This window comes from Lathyrus oleraceus, chromosome 6 (genome assembly GCF_024323335.1).
Source record: "Lathyrus oleraceus cultivar Zhongwan6 chromosome 6, CAAS_Psat_ZW6_1.0, whole genome shotgun sequence".
Lineage (NCBI taxonomy): Eukaryota > Viridiplantae > Streptophyta > Magnoliopsida > Fabales > Fabaceae > Lathyrus > Lathyrus oleraceus.
This window is the reverse complement of record NC_066584.1, coordinates 495,451,155-495,468,074: the sequence shown is the minus strand read 5'-3', so window position 1 is coordinate 495,468,074 and position 16,920 is coordinate 495,451,155.

The following is a 16,920-nucleotide window of genomic DNA, read 5'->3' as shown; positions in this document are numbered from 1 at the left end:
TTTAGTTTAGACTTGCTTCCTGTGCAAGTTAGGTTTTGCTTGGCTTGCTTCCTGTGCAAGTTAAGTGTGTGTGTGGCTTGCTTCCTGTGTGAGCCATACTTAGGATAGGTTGGCCCTTGTGCCATTTAGCTAGAAACCTTAACTTAGGGATGATTTGCATGATAACATCTAGGCTCGAGTCGTAGTCTCCCTAGTTGTGTCTCCCTCTGTTATCTGGTTGGGCTAGTCCTTTATCCCTGCGTAGGGGAACTACATCGCCCTGATCTTCATACCAGATGAAGTATGTAGGCAGGAGATTGAGCTGATCTCTCCGGGCGCCCTTTTTCTTTTGTGTGAGTTGTTTGACAGTTGCTAGGCTCGAGTGCCTGACTCCTTAGCAATTTGTTGTCCTTTTGTTTGAGTGTGTGCTTGACAGTTATAGGCTCGAGTCCCCGACTCCCTACTAACTTGTTTTGTTGTTGTGTGCTTGGAAGCTGATGTAAGTCCATCGAGTGGCATTTGGGTTCCAGTGTGCGTGCGTTTTGGTTCGGATGCTGACATAAGTCCAGTGATTGGCGGTCGGGCTCCACGTTTGCCTATTTGTGTTTGTTTGTGTGCGTGTCAGCCGAGCTACGAATGCTCTGATTCTTCTCTCGTCCGAGAAGATACGTATGCATAGGATGCGATATCCTAGCGAGCATGTGTCGTTTCCCAGTCCGAACTACTTCGACTCTGATGTCTATGCCTGATAGACTAAGTAGGCCCAGGATGCGACATCCTGCCGAGTCAGTTTCAGTCTGTCTCTTTCGTTTCTTTCAGCCAGTGTGTGTGAGTATTTGAGCAGTGTTTAGCAACCAATTTTCCTTCCTTTTGTGCGTGGATCCCGTAGAGTACTACGGATGCGTAGGGGTGCTAATACCTTCCCTTCGCATAACCGACTCCCGAACCCATTCTCTTTGGTCGCGAGACCATGTTCTTTCCCAGGTTTACTCTGAGCGTTTCCTTTCCCTCTTTTGGGATAAATAACGCACGGTGGCGGCTCTGTTGTTCTTCTTTTCCCGCCGGTTTTTCGCGCGATGCGACACCGGGAACTTAATCTTCTGGTGTAGAGTTGAAGAGACTGCCCCAGCATTGTGGATCCAAGGACGACCCAGAAGGCAACTGTACGAGGGACTGATATCCATCACATAGAATACGGTGTTGAAGGTTTGTGATCCAATCTGAATTGGCAATTCTACTTCTCCAAACACCGACCTCTTAGAACCATCGAAGGCTCTCACCATGAGATCGGAAGGTTTCAAGATCAAACCTTCTACTTCTAACCTTGACAGGGCTCTCTTGGGTAGCACATTGAGAGAGGAACCTGTATCCACCAGAACATGAGATAACACGGTGTCTTTGCATTCCATTGAGATATGCAAAGCTTTGTTATGGTTGCGTCCAGCTGGTGTTAAGTCAGAATCAGTAAAACCCAACCCGTTGCTTGCATGAACATTTGCAATGATCCCTTCTAGTTGGTTTACTGAGATCTCCTGAGGCACATATGCAGCATTAAGGACCTTTAGAAGTGCCTCCCTGTGTGCCTCTGAACACAATAGGAGTGAGAGAATGGATATCTTAGACGGCGTCTGAATCAACTGATCGACTACCTTGTAGTCGCTTTTCTTTATGATTCTCAGAAGCTCGTCCACATCCTTCGCAAAAGTGGGCTCAGAACCAGCCTGGGGTGCAGACGTACCCTCACTCACAACTTGCTTGCCTTTGGCTTTCGCCGCAACATCAACATTATCAGGTTGGATAACCGGTGGTGAGAACAGTCTACCACTTCTGGTGAATCGCCCGATTCCACCAACATTGTCCACTGCGGGACCTTCAACTTCGAGTTCAGACTTCTGACCCTCTTCTACCCTCAAAAGTCGTTCCACCCCATGATCGTGTGTGTATACACTCCCCCCATAATGCCAAGGAATGGCCCTATCGCTTGTGAAAGGTAAAGGACCAGGGGTTGTGATTGTCATAGCGGCCGGTCGCACTGGTGGCACTGGTTGCGCTTCTGGCACACTGATCTGATTAGTCGGGTAAAAGATGGTGATAGTAGCGACATCATAGTCATACTCAGGAATCTCATTCATTGAAACAGAAACATCTGGAACACCGGAATCAAGTTCAGTTACATCAAAATCAGACACATTGTTTGGTATATCAGCAACAACATTTGAAAAATTAAATACATCAATGGGAAATACAAAGTCAGCAGGAACAACATCTGTGAATTCTTCAACAGCATCTTCAAATACCTCTTCAACTACCCCTTCAGCAAACTCTTTGACAGACAAGTCTTCAACTTGGAGGGTACCATTGTCAAGCAAGACCTGGATACCCTACTGCAGCTTCAAGCAATCCTTACCCTGTGTAGCGCAATCCAAACAACCTTTCCCACAACCGGGGAAAACATCGGCCTTCAGCAAGCATTCCTTAATTTCCAACAACGGAGTCTTCAACTTCACCACATCCTTAACAGACTTGGCTTCTTCTTCCAGCATATTCACGTTTGCACCACCGTGCTGTGGCATGGGATTGTTGACGACATTAGGAGCCGGTACAAGGTTGATAGCCTTTGAATCTATGAGATCCTGAACTACGTGCTTAAAAGCTTTGCAGTTCTCAATATTGTGGCCAGGTGCCCCAGAGTGGAAACTACACCTAGCATTGGCATCGTAACCCACCGGAAGTCTACCAACCGGAGGAGCTAGAGTGCGTAACTGCACAAGTTGTAGCTGTTGAAGACTAGCAAGCAGTTGAGCGCACGACATTGGAAGAGTGTCGAAACGCCGGTCCATCATTCTCTGCCTCTGTTGATAGGCGGGTCTGTTACCTGGTTGTTGTTGTTGTTGATACTGAGCTTGCTGACGTTGTGGTTGTTGTTGTTGTAGTGGTGCTGCAGCCGGGATAGTCACAGCTGCAACATACGGTCGCTGATGATAGTTTTGAAAATAATTCCTCCTGTTTTGATATGAAGACACAGAATTCACACCCCCTTCCCTCTGCTTCTGTCCTCCCATAAATGGCTTCTTTACTCCTGATGAAGATCCACCTCCATTGTGGCTCTTGTAGGTCTTCAGGTAATTCTCTACCCTCTCTCCGGTAGAGACCACATCAGCAAAGTTGGAGGCATTGCACCCCACCAGACGCTCCAGGTAAGGTCCAGGCAACATATTCATGAACATGTTGGCCATTTCCTTTTCCAACATGGGAGGTTGAACACGGGAAGCTGTCTCCCTCCAGCGTTGAGCGTATTCCCTGAAGCACTCATTGCTTTTAAGAGACAGGTTCTGGAGTTGAGTTCTGTCTGGGGCCATGTCTGCATTATACTGGTATTGCTTCACAAAAGCTTCCTCCAAATCCCTCCAGCAACGGATGTGAGCTCTATCCAACCTCATGTACCATTCCAAGGATGCCCCAGCTAGGCTGTCCTGGAAGAAGTACATAAGTAGCTTCTCGTCATCAGAATATGCAACCATCTTTCGGAAGTAGGCTTGCACATGGGTTTTCGGGCAAGAGCTACCATTGTACTTGTAGAAGATTGGGACTTTGAACTTTGGTGGGACCCTCACGCCTGGGACCAATCCCAAGTCAGAAACATCTACCCCCAGAGGGTTTTGTCCTTCCACCGCCTTCAGCCTCTCCTCTAATCTCTTGAACATGGGATCCATGCCATGGCCCAAACCAAAGTCTTCTGGCAGCAAGAACTGATCATCTTGATCATCGTGAATGGGTTGTTGATCAAGGTTGTTATGTGGGATCGGGACAGGCCCCGGTCCATTAACCTCTGCAATTGGAGGATCAGTCACGACCTCTGGTTGAGTAGTTGCGGGACTTCTTTGTATCATTTGTCTAATCTCTTGTTGTCCTTGCGCTACTCCCTGAACCACATCCATGAATTGGTTCATGCGGACCCTCATCTCAGCAAGTTCTGCTTGTAGACCCTCCATAGCTTTCTGCTGGTTTCTGCGGGTACCGTACCGGTGAATTCCTGAATCAGCTATCCTGCTAGTGGAACACCAAATAATATGAGAACACCGCAGCGGTACCTGTTATGCAAGATATGAAAATGACTATGTAAATGCAATGACATGTTTATCAAATCCAAAAGGTATTCTACCCCCTTGATTCCAGTCTCACATCAGGTGAATAGTGCAAGAAGACCGAGTCATGGATAAACTTCTGAGATCAATATGCCATAAAGGGAAACCACCATACAAACAAGTTCAAGGAAATGGGCCTTAGCCGAAGGTACATCAAAAGAGGATCTCCACAACAAGCCTGTGGATCATCACCACACAACAACAAAGCAATAAGTAAAAGGAGGAGCAATAATTAGGACTCAGCCTCCTGTGTACAAACCATGAGGACTACTTCTCACTTCAGCCAGCAATGCTATCGTGTCAGGATGATTTGGGAATTCTATCAAACGCCGGATAAGCAGATTCCTCTGGTGAATAACTCCATCCAACTCGTTAATGTGCTCTCTGTAGTAATTCCCATCATCTTCTCCGAATACCTCTTCAAGTCTGGATTTCTTCAAACCTGCTAACACCTTAAGTTCTTCAATCTATCCTCGAGCCTCATTGAGTTGACCGGTGATGTAACCATTGGTAGAACGGGCACACAGAAGCTCATTGTTCTTCTCCTTCAGCAAAGTCTTCAATTTCTCCATCTGACCAGTCAGTTCGGTCACCATCTCCTCCTCCTTTTCCTTCCGAGAAGTTGAAAATGCATCCCATCGCTCTTGCCACCCAGCTAATTTACCATGAGCATCCATTAATTGTTGCTTGACTCGCCTCAACTCAGAACTGGATGATCCCAAGGCCTTGTCTGTCTTCCTGAAGAAGTCCACCTCCACACCTAATTTCCTTTCTGCTTCCCCTTGCAATCTGACGGCTTCCCCCTTCTGATATTCTGCCTCATGGAATTGATGCGTATAGTCTTGCAACTTCACACTTAACTCCGAGTTTTCAATTTGAAGTCCCTCCATGGCTTTCTTCAATTTGTCATACTCCTCTCGGCTCACCATTGTTGACTGCGCAGGAGTAGGTGGATACAAAGGTTCTTCTATAGGAAACGGCAGACCCAACTCTTCGACTCTTCCTTGAAGCCACTCTCCATACTGAGGGTAAGTTCTACAATCTCCTTTTCCAAGCACAGTTCTTCCTCTCTTGATCACTTTGAGCCAGGCCTCAGCTGCCTTACGGGATACAGTCAAATCAGGCGAAGAATGGAAAAACAGAGATTCTTCCACATCCTTTTCCAAAGGCGGAGTTCTTAAAGCATATCCAAACTGTCTGACTGCTAGAGAAGGATTATAGTTGATTCCTCCTCTTCTTCCTACCAACGGTACATTTGGGAAGTTCCCACAACTGTGAAAAATATCCGCCCGAAGCAAGCTCCGGTCAGACCACCAAGAAATATCTTCAGCTCTCAACCCCATCAACCTCTTCGACCAACTCAACGAGTCCTCGACATCAACGAACGCTCCTGATTTGGGTAGGTGAGAACCGAACCACTTATAAAACAAAGGCGCACAACAATTCACCAATCCTCCTTTTCTATTCTCATTCCTGTGGTGCACCGAATGAAAGAAATCTCCTAGCAAGGTCGGCACTGGATTTCCCAACACGAAGAGGCGTATTGCGTCCATGTCCACAAATTTGGCAACATTAGGGAACAGGACAATCCCATACACACAAAGAGCCAACACAACATTGAAACCCCTCTGGTCACCATCTTCAAGTTTCTTCTTTGCTTCTCCCAGTAAGAAACTTAAATGAAAACCACTGACTCCTCCCTTCTGACACATATTAGCCTTCAAGACTGATTTCCCCAAAAATGTGGCCGAAGCAACCATGTTGAGATCGGGCAGAAGCTCAGAACTGTAGAATAACAACTGTGACTTGATAGGAACTCTGAGAAAACTGGCAATCTCCTCCAAAGTAGGGACCAAAATATAACCCGGGAATGTGAAACACCTCAATGGAGGGTCATAGAACTGCAGCAGTGTAAAGAGAGCACCGTGTTGATCTTTGGAGAGAATCGTGACGAAGCTTAGAATCAAACCGTAATCCTTCCGGAATCCTTCTAGAGAATCGTGATCCATTAACTTCATCAGTTGTTGAATAGGCTCCAAACAAACCACTGGAAACTTGTAAGCGACGTGTCTCTTTCTGCCAATATCCATCTCTGGAGAACTATAAAACCCCGACCGGAATCAAGAAGAAGATGTAAACCCCCTAGAAATGGATAAACATGTGTTAAATGATATGAATGCAGAATGATGTGATGCAATGCAGTGTCATGGAAATCAAGATTGCTGTATCTGCTTGAACATCTGTCGGGTTGCACTGTCTGAAGAGAAACCCACTGAGGAATATAATACAAGACCAAAACTCTGCTCCAGAAAACCGGGTTGGTTGGAGGTTAAGGTTTCCTGAATTTAGCCCGCCCCTCACTGGTAGGTTCTAAGAACAGAAGTTTGTCAGCTTTAGCCCTTCAGTCGAGAATAATACGTTTACCACTGAAGGTTTGGCATTATTACGGGATAAAAGACCTCCGCTGACTCCTCTCAACAGGATATCCTAAAGCAAGTTCCCAGTCTCGGGGTCCTCGGATTAAGCAGCGAGAATGCGCCCACCAGAGCTAACATAAACGCGTCTCGGAGGAGAGGCCTCGACTGAGTTCTCGGGAAATGGCCACCAGAGTCGACGATTTCTAAAGGAACGTTTGTCGTTATGGAACACCCATAGGACAAAATATATCCAACAGAAACCTCGTCTGGAATGTGGGTCTCATGAACGACTTAACGTAGCAACATACCACGCAAGCCTCATGACTATCCACTCTAACACCTATGTGTACACTCAAGCCTGGGTAGTGGGCTTATCTCTCATAGAACAGTCCCAACCCAACAAACAAACAACCCACAGAACCCACAGATACAGAAAACATATGTACATGAATGCAATAAGGTAAAGCAGGTAAATGCTGAAAATAAATAACTGTACAAAAGAATAAACACCCAACAAACAAGAAACCTACAAAATCTAGGAGGGACTCACTTAGGGAAACCGGGTCCCCAGCAGAGTCGCCAACTGTCGCAACCCGAAAAATACAAGGGTGCGAAAAAACAACCGGCAAAAGAAAATGACAGAAGAGTCGCCACCGTGCGTTATTTATCCCAAAGGAGGGAAAGGAAACGCTCGAAGTAAACCTGAAGAGAAGGAAAGGAAAAGATAAGGTCTCGCAACCAAATCTTGGGTTCGGGAGTCGATTATGCGAAGGGAAGGTATTAGCACCCCTACGCATCCGTAGTACTCTACGGGATCCACTCTTGTTTGTTTCTTGTCTAAATGGTGTGTGTTTATCTAATGTACTATTTACTAAAAGAGAGGGTCAAAGAAAATGACTCGCACGGATGTCGCATCCACTGCATACGTATCTCATCTGGAATGAGAATCAGAGTCTTCATAGCTCGGGTACCTATGGGTGAAGGATAAATGTGCTCGCTAAGACATCGCGTCTTATGCCTACGTATCTCATCGGGAATGAGAATCAGAGCAAAACGTAGTTCAAACTAACTACGGGAACAAAAGTCTCGATTGCAACTAGGGAAAGAGAAAGGGAAGGTCTCGATCGCAACGAGGGCGAGAGAAAGGATCACAACAAGGGCGAAAGCAAACAAGGATTAGTTGTTAGTTGTTAGTCAAACTCGGCAAGACATCGCATCTTGTGCCTACGTATCTCATCTGAACATGAGAATCAGAGTTGTCGTAGTTCGGCTACATAGGGATTGCCATCTGAACATGGACTTACAAAGGAGGACACCAGTTGTGTCAAAGGAGAGTGGGCAATGTGTTCACGTCCTAGCAGCAGGTGTCACAGCTCGCTGAATCGAGTCTTAGGCAGTTACCTCTTTGCAATAGAACGGACTACATGCCACAAGATCGGAGACGCTCTGAAAGGTCTAAAGATGGGGAAGCTCTTCCCTAGAGTTGTCATGCAATATGTACTTAAGTGTTAGGATTTACAAATGGGACTATCTACCTAATGTTAGCATGCAAAGAATATGGGAATTCTACCTATGTTATCATACAAAAGAATAAGGGAATCCTACCTATATTATCATACAAAAGGATATGGGAATCCTACCTATGTTATCATACAAAAGGATATGGGAATCCTACCTATGTTATCATACAAAGGGTTCTATCTAATGGGTGCTACCTAAACGGAACAAGAATCGACGAATGGAGCAAGGAGAGGTGCTAGGGATAAGGGTAGATGGCGATGCGTGAAGCAATTGACTTACAAGGTTGATGGCGATGCATGAAGCAATCGACTTACAAGGTTGATGGCGATGCATAAAGCAATCGACTTACAAGGTTGATAGCGATGCATAAAGCAATCGACTTACAAGGTAAATGGATGAATACGTGTTGGTTCTGTTAAGTTTTGAAAATGATTACTCGACGTTGGGTCGAGGTTTTGATCTTGTTATGAAATGGTTATCGGATGTTCATTTTATTTCTTGTATTAACAGATGAATAAAGAATGAGAGAAATAAACATTATACAATTCATGGGAGAGGGATACATTTGTAATGAATGAGGATTGTACATGGCAATCAAACAATAATAATATACGCCTCATACAACATACAAGTAGGCTACAGTTAATCAAACAAGTAAGATATAAACAAGTATATAATCAAACCAAATAATCAAAGAATGAAATAATGAAGTATTAAACAATGTATGAGAAGTATAAACATATTAAACAATCAAACAATAAAGACATGTATGAAAGAAACAAGTATAAAAATATCAGATGAATAAGACAAGTGAAATTATGCACACAAAGAATCAATGAATAATTTAATCGGGAAATGATGCAAGGATCAAATAAAATCAAGATGAAAGGCCTCTAATATGTGGCACATGAGATGAACAAGGGAGGATCAAAATATCTCTTCAATTGCCCTAAGCAATCCCTATGTCAAACATCAATCATAGAAAAGTCAACCGAAAAGTCAAGTTAACTTAAAAAATGTCAAATAAATAGTAAAATTAATCACAAAAATTATGAAAAATTAAACTAAGTTAGGTGGGGTCAGGACATCATCATCCCCCAAAAAGATTTCAAGAATAATGAAAATTGGTTATTGAATTAATTGAATCAAAACAAAAGTCAAACCAAAAGTCAAACAACAAGACTAGGTTAGAAATAAATCAAAAATAAATTGAAAATGGGAAATAAAAATTCAATAGAAGGTCAAGTTGACCATGAGACATTGGTCAACCATCATCCCAAAAGTCAGAAGTTAAAAATGATTCTAAGTCATGAGAATAAAATTAATGAAAAAAAGTGTGTTAAAATGGCCTATTTGAAACAAATAATCAAAATAAAATATTAACATAAAATAAAACGAAAATAAAAATTAAAATAAATTAAATAAGACAATAAGGAAAATAAAAAATATTTTTTTATATTTTTATGAATAAATAAAATATTTTAAAATAATTAAAATCTAAACAGAAAATAATATGGAAATAAAAAAAAGAATGAAAATAAATGTGAATAAAAAGATGTGAGTGGGCCAGCGCAGGGGGGTGGGAACAGCAATGTGATACCAAAGCCCAGCCCACGGAATTGCCAACGTTACAAAATAAAAAAAATGAATAGCATTAATTTAACAACTTTCATTTATGCCTTAGCGGATGAAACAAGGTGCTGGTAACGGGACAGACATGGGTTCGAACCATGTCTGTGCTATTTTTATACATAAAAAAAGAAAAGATTTTCAGAAAAAATAAATGTCAAAAAAACTTTGTTGGAATGAGAGGAATGGAAAGGAATGAGATGCTCTTCAATTTTGCTTCAATGCTTGTGAGAGAGAAAGGAGTGAAACTTGAAATGAAACAAACTTGCCTTCCCCACAAAGTTCTGCAGCCACTAACCTTGTTTTTGATTATGTGCATAATGAACCAAAAATGTGTAAAAGTGAGGTGTGGAAAGAAATGGCTAAATGTGGCAAAGCTTAAGTGAGTGAACCAAAAGCAAATGACCAAATGAGGTAAAAATTGGTGTGTTGGTCGTTTTTGGGGTTTGGGTTGGTTTTCTAGTGCAGCACAAAAAATGGCCCCAACAGGGTGACTTTAAGACATTGTAACTTGATGAATACATGACCAAATGACAAGGCAATGCAAACAGTAGAAAGAGGGTAGAGAGCTTAACATCTTTCATGTTGAACACATCTTGAAATGGTGAGTGGAAAGAGGTGAAAAATGGCCATAAAGTTCAGGTCTCATGGCTGCAAAATGGTTGGGCCAGTTTGGGCAAAATGCTGTCAAAAAATTCAGCATATGATGCCAACTTTAGATGAGTGTATCTTCCAAACCAATTATCCAAATGGGGTGGTTCCAAAAAGGTGTGAAAGAGGATATAACAAGGTACAATTGTCATGAAGAAAGTGTTTCCAAAAGATGCCTTGAAGTGCAAGAAATCTGGCCCATAAGTCTTGACAAATTTTGCAAATTCTGGACTTAGAAAATTTTCTAAGTGTCCTAAAATAAAGTCCTACTTTGACCAAGCATAATTTTCTCAATTTTAATCCAAATGAAACAAACTTTATATCTCTAGAAATCTTGGAACAAGAGGAACAACTTTCATATTGGAGAAATTTTCAAATGGAGCTTGAATCTTGATGGAATATAGGCTTAAAGTGGGTGCAAAAAACCATAAAACTTGCCTTAAATGGAAAGTCAACTATTTCCAAATTTGGTAACTTCTCCAACTCCTGATTAAATGATGAATCCATGATCCAACCTTGATCAAATTTCACATATAGGCTCCCTTAGGTATGAATTTTGATATTCCACTTTCAAAATGTCGGGAGTTGACTTTTCTGGCCCCACAGTTGACTTTTCCCAATCTGTCTGATTTCCGATTCCATTGATCAATTGAAGCACCTCTGACTCAAATAAAGAGCTTATTTTTTGCATGTAGATCCTTGTGGACATGTGGAGGACCATGGAAATGAGTTTCACTCAAGGAATCAGAAATAAACCGATTTTATACCAAATCCCAGTTTTAGGGCAAAAATGACTAGGATCTGATTGCACTGATTGCCAATGGGTCTTTCTGTGATAATTGTGGATCTTCTTAGGCCAAGATGCCTCTATAATCATGACATGAATGAACCCCTTCACTTCCAACCAAACCTTGCCTGTTGCAGGTAGCCATGAAACCCTGATTTTTTGATTAAACCCATATGCACACTCTGAGGGCTCTGAATCTTCCACTGATGAACTGAGGACCATAATAAGACATATGGAACCCCTTGAGACCCTTGAGACTTGTATATTTGGAGAATGAAATTCAATTCTCAGTCTTTCTCTCTGTAGGCTCCTTCTGTTAAGGAGTGATCAATAAAACCCTAATTTCCCAAGTCGCTGATGCAATATGCAATGAGTATGACCTAGTATGATGCTAATGCAATGTGAAACACAATCTCATGCTTCCAAGAAAAATGAAGGCTAAATTTTGGGGTATTACAAGCAGCATGATGCGACAGTTGATGTTGCATTTTTCGCAACCACCTCCTCAGTAGGACCCTGTAAGTTCCCTCCTCCGTGCTTGGTCACAAACATTGTGGACAATGTTGAGTTCAAGTGTGGGGGAGATTTTATGTCTTTTATTTGCAATTTATTTGTGTTATTTTTACTTTTTAATTTTATATTGAATTTGTCTGTTGAATGTACATTATGCTGCAAGTGTGTGTCAAGTCTGTGTTGACAGGTTAGAAAAGTAATGATCACAAGTGAGAGTGGATGAAAGATCACACCACTCACCATGGCTTGTTGTGAAGGATCTCCCCAGAAAGTGACACTGCTGAAAGTAAAGATCGGACGCAACGTATACAGCTTAACCGACACAAGTATCCTGCACACTCCGAAGTAAGAAAGCAATTGCACCAAATTAAGAAGCACTATGGATCCTGTCAAAGCTGAACCAAACCAAGTGAGTCAGAAAAGGCCAAACACATTAATCATCATGAGCGGCATTCAGGTTTGTCTTTATCACTCTAAATTTGTGTAGACTCTCTGGGACTGTCACTGCATGATACACACACTGAGGCACGTTGTTTATAATTAACCCCGAGCCTTTCTAGCCATCCCGCATTATTATATCCTTCGTTAACCCCCTTTAGCCTATATCCATTTTTTTTGTTTAAAACACCATGAATATAACCATTGGCCAAAAACACTTCCTCACCCTATTCAGAGTCATAAGAATGCATTCCAACTGTGTTAAAAAGCTAAGTTTGGGGTAAAAATCCCAAAAGCTCGCAAAGCCTTAGAAAGTGCAAAAACAAAAGAAAAAGACAAATTGAGGAATCGAGAAAAAGAAAGAAAAATCGAACAATCGATGATTCAAAGGAAAGAAGCACGAACGAGAGCAGTCGGTAAAAATAAAAACCGAGGAAATAAAAGAAACAAACACAGGATGTAACATTGACTCTGAACCAAAAGCCCCTTGTGTTTCCTTTTTTTGAATCCATACCCTAACCCAAGCCAAGCTACAACCCGAAAGACCTCAAAAGTGTGTGTGTTGTGTGTAGGTGATGAGAAAAGAGAGACTATTCAAACTTGTGAGTGATATTGCATACTTTGAATTATGAGTGTAAACAGTTAACCCCAAGAGAATTGGTGAGAATGTGAAATAAGCTGACAGGTGAAACGGTGCTTTAAAGTGGGAGTGTGAATGATGACTTACGAGGATGGGTAGGACTTATGGAAGGAAAGGGAAGACGTTCGCGAATGATCTCAGCAGTGGTGGAAAGCATCAAGAATTCTGGGGAGTGATAGTGAAACATTACTTGGGACAAGCAATGAGCTAAGTTTGGGGTTGTGATCAGTCACCATTTATAGTAAGTTTTCATTACTGATCCGACGCAAAATAGAGACATTTGATACACTGTGCAAGCATTTAAGGTACAATTCGAGTAGTTTTACTTCCGTTATGTTATTTACGCATTTTTAATTTTTGTTATGTTTTACTTTGTTTATCTTGATTTTATGCGTGGGATAGCTGTGTTTTTGTTCGACAGATCCAGGTAGAAGAACCGGAGAACTCAGAACACGACCGTGCGAGAGTTCGACATGCTAAAGAGCAGAAAATCCCGGTACAGGAGGCCTGGCACGGCCACCCGTGTCACCTGACACGGGCCGTGTCGGGGCAAGAAAAGCAGAAGAAGATAATAGTAGCCTGACACGGCCACCCGTGTCAGCTGACACGGGCCGTGTCAGGCAGAAACTCCCCTCGTGTTGGGCATGCCATTGGCGTGTCAGGAGAACAAGTAGGTTGACACGGCCACCCGTGTCAGCTGACACGGGCCATGTCAGCCCAAACCTAATATTTCCAATTTTTTTGGGCTTTTCATTCTTCGGGCTTTGTGGAGACATCTTTGGACCTGTCCAACTTCTGCTGGGAACTTTCACTATAAAAAGAGGTCTTTTGCCAAAGGAAAAATCATCCTGGAATACAACAAACCACAGTATTGTGAAGCAATCAAGTATTACAAAGATCAACGCATTTGGAGAGCTGAAGAGATTCATGAGCGGGAGCGATTGAAGATCAAAGTCATCCAATTACTTGTAATGTGTAATTTTTATCTTGAATTTGTTTTAAACAATATGAGTATCTAAACCCCCCAATGCTAGGGGGTGTCCCTGATTTAGAATTGTAATGAATTTGAGTTTACATTTGCATTTATAATATTTTGTTTACGGTAACCTTTTGATGTGTTCATTGCTTTCTCTTTCGGACCAATCGAGATTGATCTATGGTTATCACTTAGGTTGGACCGCCAGTGATAAGGTTTTTCATCAGGTTACTCTGCAGTAGATATCACCTAGGACTGGGGATACCCTGTATGAACCAGAGCATTCTTGATATTATACAGCTTAACTTCACCCTAATTGGCTATGGACATAGGAATTAAGGTAGATTGATTAAAGGTTTTCTCATCAAGGACTTGGGAGAAATACCCTTGAGAACTGGTAGTAATTGATATTTGTTGATGCAATAGTAACTCAGAGTTATTACAGGGATAAATCATACACCTTCCCTGGCATTGTTCCTCTTTCTCTATAAACCCTTATTTTCATATTTCTTTATTATTTTCTTTTTACAATCAAAAACCTAAATTAATACTTTTTGTTTAATTGAATGATAATTTAAACTCAATACTAACGTATAGTCCCTGAGATCGATATTTGGGGAATTTCCCCATTATTACTATAAAATGCAAAATAGCACACTTGCTATTTTCCCGATCATTGCGCTAAATCATGAAGCCACCACCAACCGCATAAACCTTCTTCAAACCGACATGAATCAACACTTCTCTGATCTCTATTCACATCTCAATATCCCTCTATATGGTCCAAATAACCCGGATGCTCCCGCTCCTATATTTACGCCCATTCAACAACAATTTCCATACCAAGGCAACAACTACACCAACACCAACAATGACATGAACCAACCTTAGTGTTTTTCTGTTTGTGTGTATTATTTTTGTTATAGGTTGCTAATAGAACATTTGGTTTCATTATGTTTTAATTATGTCTAATATTTGAACTATTTTGGTGTAAGGTACTTGGTACCACAACTTTGTTTGTTTGCATTATTTATGATCTCAATTTTGGAATGCATGAGGTTGTTTTTACTAGTTATGCTGTATATTCTATTTTATTTTTGTCATGTGATTATCTTTCACCAATTTTTTCCTTCTTTTTGATAATGTCAAAGGGGGAGAAAGGTGTTATGAATTATGCTTGTATGCTTGTGAATTTCCTAAGGTACAAATGATACAAATCTCCTTCAAGATGATCAAGTCAACATGATCATAAGCTTCTCAAATTTAGGGGGATTTATACATCTCAGGGGGAGAAATTTTCGTTTCCGGAAATTGTAACGGATCAAAGAGGTTTATTTTTCATCATCAAAAAGAGGGAGAATGTGAAGTCAAACTTCTCTATGATGAATGTTTTTGATGAAGACAAAACTCCAAGCAACAAGAAGGCAAAAATTTTACTCAATAATAAAGCATCTTAATTCAAGAAGTTAAGCTTTTCATTTCAAGAAGGTATAATGAGAATACTTACCTTCACTAAAGCCTTAGATGCTCAAGTATTCATATGGTTATTACATAACTTTTCATAGTGCATGGAAAATGTCTTAGAATCATATTTCTCATTTTCAAACTGGGTAAATCGATTTACCTTTAAGGGAAACCGATTTACCACTGAATCTTTCATATTTTATAAAAGCAAAAATTAATTTTTTCACTTAGGTAAATCGATTTACCACTTAGGGAAATCGATTTACCACTGGAGCATTACTTTTCCAAAAGCAAAATTTTAAGTTTTTTAACTAGGTAAATCGATTTACCTCTTAGGGAAATCGATTTACCACTGAAAGTTTTTGAAAAATTTTAAACGTTGCAACAGGGAAATCGATTTACCCATTATGTAAATCAATTTACCACTGTGCGTTTCTGAAAAATCAGTGGCTTGTCAAACACCTCTTCATGCGTCATTTCATGGAGTCTTTTCAATTCATCTTTGACAATTGTTCATGATTCTTGCAGAACATTACCATGTTTCATTTGAGGTGTTATGTGCATATAAATTCATGATCTTTCAAATTCAAACGTCACCTCTTCCAATCAATCTCTTAGAATTTTCAGAATTCACACTTATTGTTTTAAACCTTTTTTCAAGATATTTTCTATATATTTTCATATCATTCAAAACAGAAAATTCTTGAGCAATCTAATATCTTTGTGTTATGAATTATTTTCATTGGAAGAGAAGATCAAGCAAATTGATATATCACTTAGTGTGATCATTATACCACAAACTTTACATTGAAACCATTGTTGTAATCCATATTTTATTTTTTAGAGTTTGTTGAAAAATAAGATTGTGTGTTTTGTAAACACCTTGCTGTCCAAGATTGTTGGAAGCAAGAGAGTTGAGTTTGAGAGGATTGTTCTCATATCAACTTGGTGAACCACAAGAGGTTGTTCTTGGTGATTGTGTCTGTCTTGTATAAGTCATAACAGATAGTGAAATCTCTTTCATGTTGAAAGGGGAATAGAATACTATCGATCTGTGAGGGGAATCAGGATATCTCTTCGTGTTCTTTATCTTTCCGCACTCTTATGTTCATCGCTTAACATAATCAGAAAAGTAAGAATAAAGTTTTTCATAAACCGGAAAAAGTGTTCAAAGATCCTAATTAACCCCCCCTCTTAGGCGCTACTCAACTAACAATCGCTTGAGAGAAGTACACCCGAAATTGAATCACATGATGTATTACAATTTCACTTAAGAGAAGTATTACATAAGTGCAATATCAGTTGAGATAAGCACATTTGTATTTGTGTTATGGGCTTAGTCCAGTATCATAGAGAGAAAATAACTTTAGAGTCTAAGAGCATGCATATCATAATTTGAGTTGTGATTAAACTTGATATTATCGTGATTTATATTGATATTCTATATTGATTTCTTTTATTAAGGTTTCTTTGAGATGAGAATATTTATATCTAGAAAATGTGAACTATGTAGATGTTTAGTATTAATGGTTTGTGTTAAATGTGATTTGATATGATACGATTTTTACTTGATAATTTGTGTGTTTTTCTCAATTATTTTATACTGTTACATGTTTTCCAAGTTCACCCTTACCGTTTGTGTTTTTCTGGTTAGGCCGTGCATTTGGAAAATTGTAGTAAATACATGTTAATGAGTCTTGAAGTTTAAATTTGGAAGAAGTCTCACTCTGATAAGTGACATCGGGTTGAGAAAATTAATT